Source organism: Rhamphochromis sp. 'chilingali' (genome assembly GCF_963969265.1).
Source record: "Rhamphochromis sp. 'chilingali' genome assembly, chromosome: 19".
In the NCBI taxonomy this organism is placed as follows: Eukaryota; Metazoa; Chordata; class Actinopteri; order Cichliformes; family Cichlidae; genus Rhamphochromis; species Rhamphochromis sp. 'chilingali'.
The window spans coordinates 30993260-31002661 of NC_137946.1; the positions used below are offsets into that span (position 1 = coordinate 30993260).

The 9402-nt window shown below is 43.2% G+C and overlaps 1 long non-coding RNA gene across 1 annotated transcript; it reads left to right on the forward strand.

Moving 5' to 3' along the window:
• Nucleotides 1–887: 887 nt before the first annotated feature.
• Nucleotides 888–8565, forward strand: LOC308387467. The gene is made up of 2 exons (XR_013969948.1): nucleotides 888–1117; nucleotides 3525–8565. It is a non-coding gene; the product is annotated as an uncharacterized lncRNA (long non-coding RNA).
• The last annotated feature ends 837 nt before the right edge of the window (nucleotides 8566–9402 follow it).

A 9402-nucleotide genomic window follows, 5' to 3' on the forward strand; every position in this document is an offset into this window, starting at 1 on the left:
ACCAGTCCCCGGCCCCCTTCCTTCCTCTTAGCGTACAGCCTCAGGGTGCTGGACTTGGGGTGAAACCCTCCATGCATGGTAAGGAGCTTTCTTGTCTTTATGTCAGTGGCTTCTATCTCCTCCTTTGGCCAGCCTATTACCCCAGCAGGGTACCTGATCACGGGCAGGGCGTACGTGTTGATGGCCCGGATCTTGTTCTTACCATTCAGCTGACTCCTCAGGACTTGCCTGACCCTCTGCAGGTACTTGGTGGTTGCAGCTTTTCTAGCGGCCTCTTCATGGTTCCCATTCGCCTGCGGGATCCCCAGGTACTTGTAACTGTCCTCTATGTCTGCAATGTTGCCTTCTGGTAGTTCAATCCCCTCAGTTCTGACTACCTTCCCTCTCTTTGTTACTGTGATATTATTCTGTTATCATATTTTACCTTATATATGTAATCAAAAGTAGTTGAAGTATGATACTGCTGTAGATCATATTATACCCTTTAACATAGAGTGTGTGATCAGTATGTAGTCTTAGTTTGCATTATACTTCTGACCTAAAAGAGTGTGAAAATCATTAGATCTATTGGATTGACCTGTATTACTCGACACTGTTGAATGTGTTACACTGTTTCTTGACATTTCATACTGCTGAATCATGAAGAGAATGTTGTGTGCAGAGGACCTTGTGCCGATAATAGAAGAGACAGACCACATTCCACACCCCCACCTTACAGAAAGCAGAGAAACAACTGCCGAGGTCATAACTTAGGCGCTGTAACAGAGAAAGAATGTGATGTTTCGGCTTTTACGACTATCTGGGGGCCACTAGAGACTATAAAAAGCTGAGCAACCCGTCACCATTTTGAGACATGTGCCTGACCCTCTGGTAGCATCTCCCCCGTCCGGACGTTGTAATGCTCTGACTGTTGAATTGTATGGAAATAAATGATTGTTGATTGAGCATTGATACACCGAGTATTGTCCCTCCTTCAGCCCAAAGATTCAAAGAATTGGGAGATTTCAACAACTTGGTGCCGTGTGACCCGGATCTTTGGTGTGCTGAGGAGGTGTAGATTTGGCCTTTGGTGAGATCGTGGGGCAAAGTGAACAGAAGGCCGGCCTAAAACAGAAAGGTAAGCACAGCCTGTTGTATTATAAATACCAAATGTGCATATTGGGCTTTCCAAATTAATCTGTTCGCTGAGTCACATGTATTTTCACAGTAAATTTGTCGGTGTCTGGTTTTTGGCGCGAGAAACTAATAAGACACTACGTTGAGCTAGTTGCAGTAAACTGCTTCTACCGAGAAACTAATAAGATACTACGCTGAGCTAGTTGCAGCCACTTTACCGTCCACATTTAATTTTGTCTAATACTGGCTTCTGTAGCAATAATACATTAGAATTTCTTCTGAAGATGCGGCCATTAGTTCAGTACATTGAAGTCGAGGTTTTGGAGTTGTTTATGGTGTCGGTAAAGTCCTGGCTCTTGCCGGCTATGAAATAGAAGTTGATTTAAGGAAAAGCAGATGCTGGCTCACGGTGCAGTTGAACGCTGGCAACGCGAGAGCGAAACACGTCCGTAGGTTTGGTTTATGATACGGCCGTGTTCCGGTGGTGCGGCCGTGGAGTGCAGTAGTGGTTGGTGCTAGTTTTAGTACATTGGATAGAGGTTTGACGGTGGTTTGTGGCGTCAGTCGAGTCTCAAGGGCTGCGGTCATAAAACAAAGTAAAATTTTACTTGCCAAGAAGTACATAGAGCAAAACCTGGTTTATGATGTCAGGTATAACTTCGGGGATGCAAGCATCACTTTTATGATGCGACTTTGCCCCGTTGTGGCGGTCATAAGCGCAGAGAAAGGGGTATTTTGGTCTATGGTGCAGTGTGCTTTAAGAAGATCTAATAGTTGAGCTCAGAGGTTTCTGTGCAAATTTCTGCTGATGAGAGGCGCTCTCTGTGTGTCACACTGATGGTGTAACGCGCTGTGTGTGTAAGGCGCGCTCTGGCTGTGGGTGAGGCGCGCTCTGAGTGTGCTTTTTGTGTGTGTGAAGTCTGAACACAGTGACAGTGACGGTTGATGTGTTTGATTAGGAGGACGCTAGAGCAAAGACACATTTTAGGATCAAAGGTTGATGCCTAGTGTACCTGTGGAAATAATTTTGTTCATGGTTTGGCAACCCCCCTGTCTGTAGATGTGCAGGCAGGTTAAGTGCCGAGGTGGCGACTTGGGAACTGAGGACTCCCGCATAGCTACGGAATAACACTGGGACCGCAGCGTAATCACGGGTTCACATTTATTCCGGACTAGAACAAGACACATTTTGCGAACAAAGGTTGAGTCTAGATTAGTAAAGAAATATAAAAAGGTTGAATTCCTCATTTCAGTGGTTGAAATTGTTGTGTGCCTGTCCCCTGACGAGTGTGAAATTAAAATAAAGAGGGAATTTGGAGCCACATAGAGATAGACGGGCATAATTGGGTGTATTACTCTGTGGTGTAATAAAAATAAAAAAGAGAGATAGTAAGAGGTGTGCAGTGGAGAATTATGGAGGAGTAGAGAGAGGAATGTGTTGGGAGACTGGCGTACAGTTTACGCTGTCAAGGTAGGTGTGTTGCCTGCTTATCTGTTTAACATGTGATGAAAATGAAATTAAATAAATCTCTTAGTGTGTTAATACAGGAAGCTGCGGACCTGGACCAACTGCCCCCACAAGCACAGCGGCCGAAGCAAAATTATAGGTAATGGGAACCACACCCAGCACGAATCAGCAGCTGTGAAACAGACAGCAGCAAGGAGAGAATTAGAGGAGAAATTAAGAGAAGTTTTAACACATAAAATTGGGGCCAACGGACTTGTGGAGGTTGGGAAGGCGTCCGGAGCATCACAACAAAAAGGTGAAACAAAAACACGCACAAGCAGAGAAATCTGAGAGAAAGGCTCCTTTTAAGGTAACGCCTAGTTTGAGAAAAGATAAAATTAACCTGCCTGCCTACAAATGCACACACACGCAATGAAGAAACAGCTTACACTCATGAACACGTGAAGATTTTCCAGCAAGGCTAAAGCAGCGAAACTTAACATACACCTGTTGTTAAAGGATAAATACATTACTGACAAATAAACTCTCTGGGTTGCAGGACAACAATTTAACTTCAAAGAAAAAGACACTGGTCTGACCAACCAGTGAAGACATGACAAATTTAGTGGTAAAAGATTCAAATTGTGACATGTTTTCTGCTGATTGATTGATACAAGTGATTACTGAATGAAAGAAAATTTCTTTTTGGGCTTTTAAACATGATCTTAAGAATTTTAACAGGTGCATGTTGTCCTGTCAACTTGGTGGGTTAGGAGTTGATTATATCGGGAGAGAAAAAAAAAAAAAAAAAAGGGGGAGAGAAGGCTGACACAGGGCCTGGTCCCGGTGTTTCTCCCCTCTCGTTGTAATACAGCCAACACAACATCATTTTCCTGTTCGTTTGCTTTTGTTTTTGCCTGTTTTTGTTTTTTGTTTTTTCTCTATATATATTTAATTACAGGCTGCTTTGCCGGCCCTGAAAGCCGAGGCTGACTGGACTCCTGCTCTCCCCCATACGTGACACTGACCAAATGCTGCAACAGCTGGACCCACAACAACGACCTGAGAATGTCAACAGACCTGCAGGAATGTGATCTCATGCAGCCGAGACGGAGAGCACTAAACCTAAGGCCCGTTTCACTACACGGGGGAAAATTCCCAGACTGCGTCAGCTGACAGAGCTCAGCTGTGACGAGACGCCCGCCAAGCCCGAATGAAAAGTAAGGCCGAGCGAAAGAATGCTGACCTTGATAACTTTGCATTCACACTGTGCAGGACAGTGATGGACCAACACGGATGATCGGGCGGCAAAAAGGGCGTGACCGAGACAGGAGGAGTAACTGAGGACAGAAGGCACCTCAGAATGGACAAAAAACACAGAAGAAGATGCAGGTTTCACCTGTGGTGAACATCGACACTGGAGAAAGGACTGCCCCAATTCGGGTCAGAACCAGGACGGACAGAACTTTGAGCAGCAGCAGCAGCAATGGTCGCAAACAAACTGAAAAGGAGGGGGGCAGGACCCCAGGGCATGCTTCAGGCAGTGGTTTACCCAGAACACCAGAACAGGAAAGTGATGAAAAAACACACACACACACACACACACACACACACACACACACACACACACACACACACACACACACACACACACACACACGTCTCCAAACACACAGATTCAGAATGAAGTGAAATACACACATGAACACGTGCACTCGTTGAGTGAGTGAGAAATGACACACACACACATATACACACACACACACATTGGAATGCTGATTCACTGAGAAGTGATCCACATACACACACACACACACACACACACGCTGATGCAATGAAGAATGCTTTGCTTATGCTGATATGCAAAATGCTGCACACAAACATCCCAATGCATAATTTTTATGAGGAGCCATTGATTACTTAGAATGTGTTATATGTCACCCAGAGGGCATTTATGTAGATTTTAGGAATAAGGTCTAAAACGGTTTGGTTATGAAAACAATGTCTGTGCGTGATGTCTGTTTATGGCTCAAGGCCTTGACTGAATTCTTTGCTGTGCTTCACACAGCCCTGATGAGGAACAGTGGCACAGAGTGAAAATGATGAATTAATAGTGTAAGTTTAGGTTGGAGTACGGCATTTTCTGTGATTGAGATTAATTCAAGGAGGAACAAAAGGTGTTACGGCACCTGAGCTTCTCATTCCCACACAATATTGTCCCGGCAGGAAGCAAAACATTCCTGTGAATTTCTGGTTGATTTTTTGGTTTTGTTTAGCGCTAGCTTGATGTTATCAGTGAGCTTTGGCTTGTGTTCTTTCTCGTAAGCGAGAGAGGGATAGCTTTATGCTGGACATGTCTGCAACGGGCCCTAGTTTGTGTTATTTTAGTAGTATTTTGTTGGTTATGTCTGTTTTCGTTTTTGTTACAGTGCACTGAGATAAGAAAATCTGAGAGGTGTGATCCACCGGTGGTGATATGTTGATATTTTGTGAGTTCATGATTTAACAATCAGCTCTTTAAACCAGGCCTGAAAGATTGAAATTTAAAGCGCTAGAAAATATTATTACTGTAAACAGTTGCAAAGTGTGCTTCTCCATGATTGTAATTGGCTTGGGAGAAATTCACCTATAGGGAACACTGATCTAAAAGGATTGCACCGAGTCAATCCGGTCCAAAAAACAACAAGGAATTGTTTTCCTTTTAAAATGATGACGTCATCTTGCTGGTGATGGAGGCTCGAATAGGTTGCGCGTGAGACTCGGTTATCAGCAACATCTGGTATGAATGTGTGTGGAGGTATGCATGTGAATGGACTGTGATGGACTGACGACTAAAAGCTTTGACTGACTTGATACTGAGACAATGACTGCACCCACTTTAGGATTAGTAAATGCCAATAAACAATTCACCCAGCCGACAAGAGAAGGGTGGATGCTTCGCTTTGTTTTGCTTTGTTTTTTCAGGAGCAGGAGGATAAGAGAGACTGGAGGAGGAGACTGTAGCTTCACATAAGTATGAACTGCAGACTTAACACTTTGGTTGCTGATTTTGAGTTACTGATGTTTGCATTAAGAAAACTGTGCTATATTAGCTGTGTTTTGATTAAGGTATCATGTTATATTATTGGGAATGCCAAATGCTACAGTGGAGATAACTATTGATATCACTCATGACTCGAATATGTTACTATTAACCACAGCAGGCCACTGTAAAAAAGTCAATTAAATTTTATAGAGGAAAATCGCCAAAACCTTAACAATACCTATGAATGACTGGCCACATTCAGAATAGAGATATGCCATAACAAACATTGGTCCACGTGATTTAGGTTCTCATTTGAAATAGTAAGTTATTAGATGTAGAATATAATTGACAGGGACATTTGATAGGATGTGGTACTGCAAAAGAACAAGAGCAAAGTAAAGAAAGAAAACCTATTGTGTTTAGTTTGGATAAATTCAGATTAAAATGTACCATTATGCTCAGAGGATCAATATGAAATTCAATATATGCTAATTTTGTAGGAAGTACATGACTGATAACTGTTCTGTCCTCAGCTTTTGTTTCTATAGCACCCACTTGACTACACCAACAGTTTCTCACCACCAACAGGGGGTATTTGCAAAGAATAGGGAGGAATATCATCAAAACTGGGAAAGGTAAGCCCTGAAGGGGGTGATGACACCATAACTTTCACTTATGGTCAAATTCTTAAAATTTGACCCCAAACTGGAAAATTCTTCAAACATTTAGAGACAGAGTGGATAAACATAATGTCGCAAACCACATAAGGATGGAGCATTTGAATCAATAAGATGGTGAAATAACACGCAGTAAAATGTGGATCATGTTGATTATGTTTATTCCAGTGTGCAGAGGAGTCAATTCCCTTCACAAAGTTTATAAATTCACTTGAACCAAAATTAGGAGCACCCGGTGCTGCAAGAGTTAATAGTCACAATACCCAAGGATAAGCACAAGAGCATGACTGATATGATGGGACTGGGATTTTGCTACACTTAATTATTGCAGACACAACTAAAACTAGAACTGTAACTAATCAAAACTAAACTAAACTAGCAAACAATTGGTAAAAACTGATTAAAACTGATATAAAATTGAAAATCTGAAGTCGAAGCTAAATAAAAAATAAAAACTGATGAAAATTGCAAAACTATTACAACCCTGGTCCAGACTAAGATGGTGTTGGACATCTTCAGGGCAGAAAAGGGTTGGTGTGACCAAGGTGTGGTTTGGCTTGTTGTATGTACATTTCAAAAGGTTACAGCTCTGGATGGACCAGTTACCTGGGCATGGAAGGATGACAGACTTTATTACATAAGGAGAAGGGAAATGTCCGGGATTGAAGATACTTTCTGAGATATGATGTCACTAACCTTCTCTTTTAAGTGCCTAGCTCCGGTGAATTGACACATGGGAGTGTGTCAAAAAGGGGGAAGTTGAGTCCGAACATCAAACAATGGTTTTATGAACATCTTAAGACGTTATTTCTGTGTTTAATAAATTAGCTATGGTAAAACTTAAGCTTATAATGTGTTAGACTTAGAAAGGGTTCATTAATTTTTGATTACTTTTACACACACATAGATTATGATTAGAATAGGTCCTGAACATAATATTTTAAACCAAATTTGAATCATTAGAACAACAATGGATAACAATATTAGATTATTAAGCCTAGGGAGAGAGGTGTTTTGGTTTTCTGTCTCTTGCAGAGAAAGGAACAGACACCAGACGGGGACACGGAGATGTGAGGACCCTTCACAGCAGAGACAGATGTGGGGACTGCCGAGACAGCAACTGGGGTCAAGTGTCATGACGTTTGGGCTCCTGGAGAAGATGGATCCCACAAACACAGCAATAACCATGAAGGGGTTGGCGAAAACCAGGAACACCAGACCAACGAGGTTCGAGAGGCTCTTGGCAAAAAGGGGGACACGGCGGTGACCCCAAAACACACAGATCTTTGTTTGAAATCGGGGCAGAATAATCCCCAGAACTGTGCAATGACTAAAGGGTGGTCTAACCCCGGAGGTCGAAGAAAGAAGCTGAGAATCACCCAACTGGAAGACACTGGTAGCTGCAGCAATAAAAATAAAGGTTAAAAGCTCCTTAGACAGAGGTTCTAGTCTAAGTACATTTGAAAGGTATAAGGGGGCATTAAAAAGGGGGTGGAAAACTGGAGCACCAAAATAAAGCTGTGGGAGAATTGGGGAGTGATGGGAGTGTCATCTGTAACTGCTGTTATGGTTGTAAATCTAACTTTGCTTGCATCTGAACTGCGTGAACACAGAGGTCATCCCACATATGGTCCACCCGTTAAAGGGGGACAGAGGGCCTCAGGACCAAGAAGAACTGGACCTTGCAATGCTGGAGTGTATGTTGTAAGTGATCTCTTTGAAGAAAAGAGATCAAAGGGGGAATTGTGATATTATTCTGTTATCATATGTTACCTTATATATGTAATCAAAAGTAGTTGAAGTATGATACTGCTGTAGATCATATTATACCCTTTAACATAGAGTGTGTGATCAGTATGTAGTCTTAGTTTGCATTATACTTCTGACCTAAAAGAGTGTGAAAATCATTAGATCTATTGGATTGACCTGTATTACTCGACACTGTTGAATGTGTTACACTGTTTCTTGACATTTCATACTGCTGAATCATGAAGAGAATGTTGTGTGCAGAGGACCTTGTGCCGATAATAGAAGAGACAGACCACATTCCACACCCCCACCTTACAGAAAGCAGAGAAACAACTGCCGAGGTCATAACTTAGGCGCTGTAACAGAGAAAGAATGTGATGTTTTGGCTTTTACGACTAGCTGGGGGCCACTAGAGACTATAAAAAGCTGAGCAACCCGTCACCATTTTGAGACATGTGCCTGACCCTCTGGTAGCATCTCTCCCGTCCGGACGTTGTAATGCTCTGACTGTTGAATTGTATGGAAATAAATGATTGTTGATTGAGCATTGATACACCGAGTATTGTCCTTCCTTCAGCCCAAAGATTCAAAGAATTGGGTGATCTCAACATTACCATCCGACTACACTTCTCCAGTCCGAACGACATTCCAATGTCATTGCTGTATAGCCTGGTAGTGTGGATCAGTGAATCGATGTCTCGTTCACTCTTGGCATACAGCTTGATGTCATCCATGTACAGGAGGTGGCTGACAACTGCTCCGTTCCGTAGTCGGTATCCGTAGCCAGTCTTGTTAATGATCTCACTGAGGGGGTTCAGGCCTATGCAGAACAGCAGTGGGGACAGAGCATCTCCTTGGTAGATCCCGCACTTGATGGTGACTTGTGCTATGGGCTTGGAGTTGGCCTCTAGTGTTGTACGCCACATCCCCATTGAGTTCCTGATGAAGGCTCTTAGGGTCCCATTGATCTTGTGCAGTTCTAGGCATTCTAGCTTCCATGTAGTACTGAGGCAGGTTATTGGTCGGTAGTTGGAGGGGACCGGTCCCTTCTTGGGGTCCTTGGGGATCAGGACCGTCCGGCCTTCGGTTAGCCATTCCGGGTGTCTCTCGTTAACTAGCAGCTGGTTCATTTGTGCTGCCAGACGCTCGTGGAGTGCAGTCAGCTTCTTCAGCCAGCCTGGTGCTGTCCAACTCTTCATACTGGAGACCCTTTCTTGGATATCTGCCACTGTGATGGTTACTGGACCCTGTTCAGGGAGGTCGCTGTGGTCTGCCCTCAGATCCACTAGCCACTGAGCATTGCCGTTATGGGTTGCGTCCTTCTCCCATATGCTCTTCCAGTATTGCTCCGTCTCTTATTGTTCCCTTGCCACTGAGAGTACACCTTT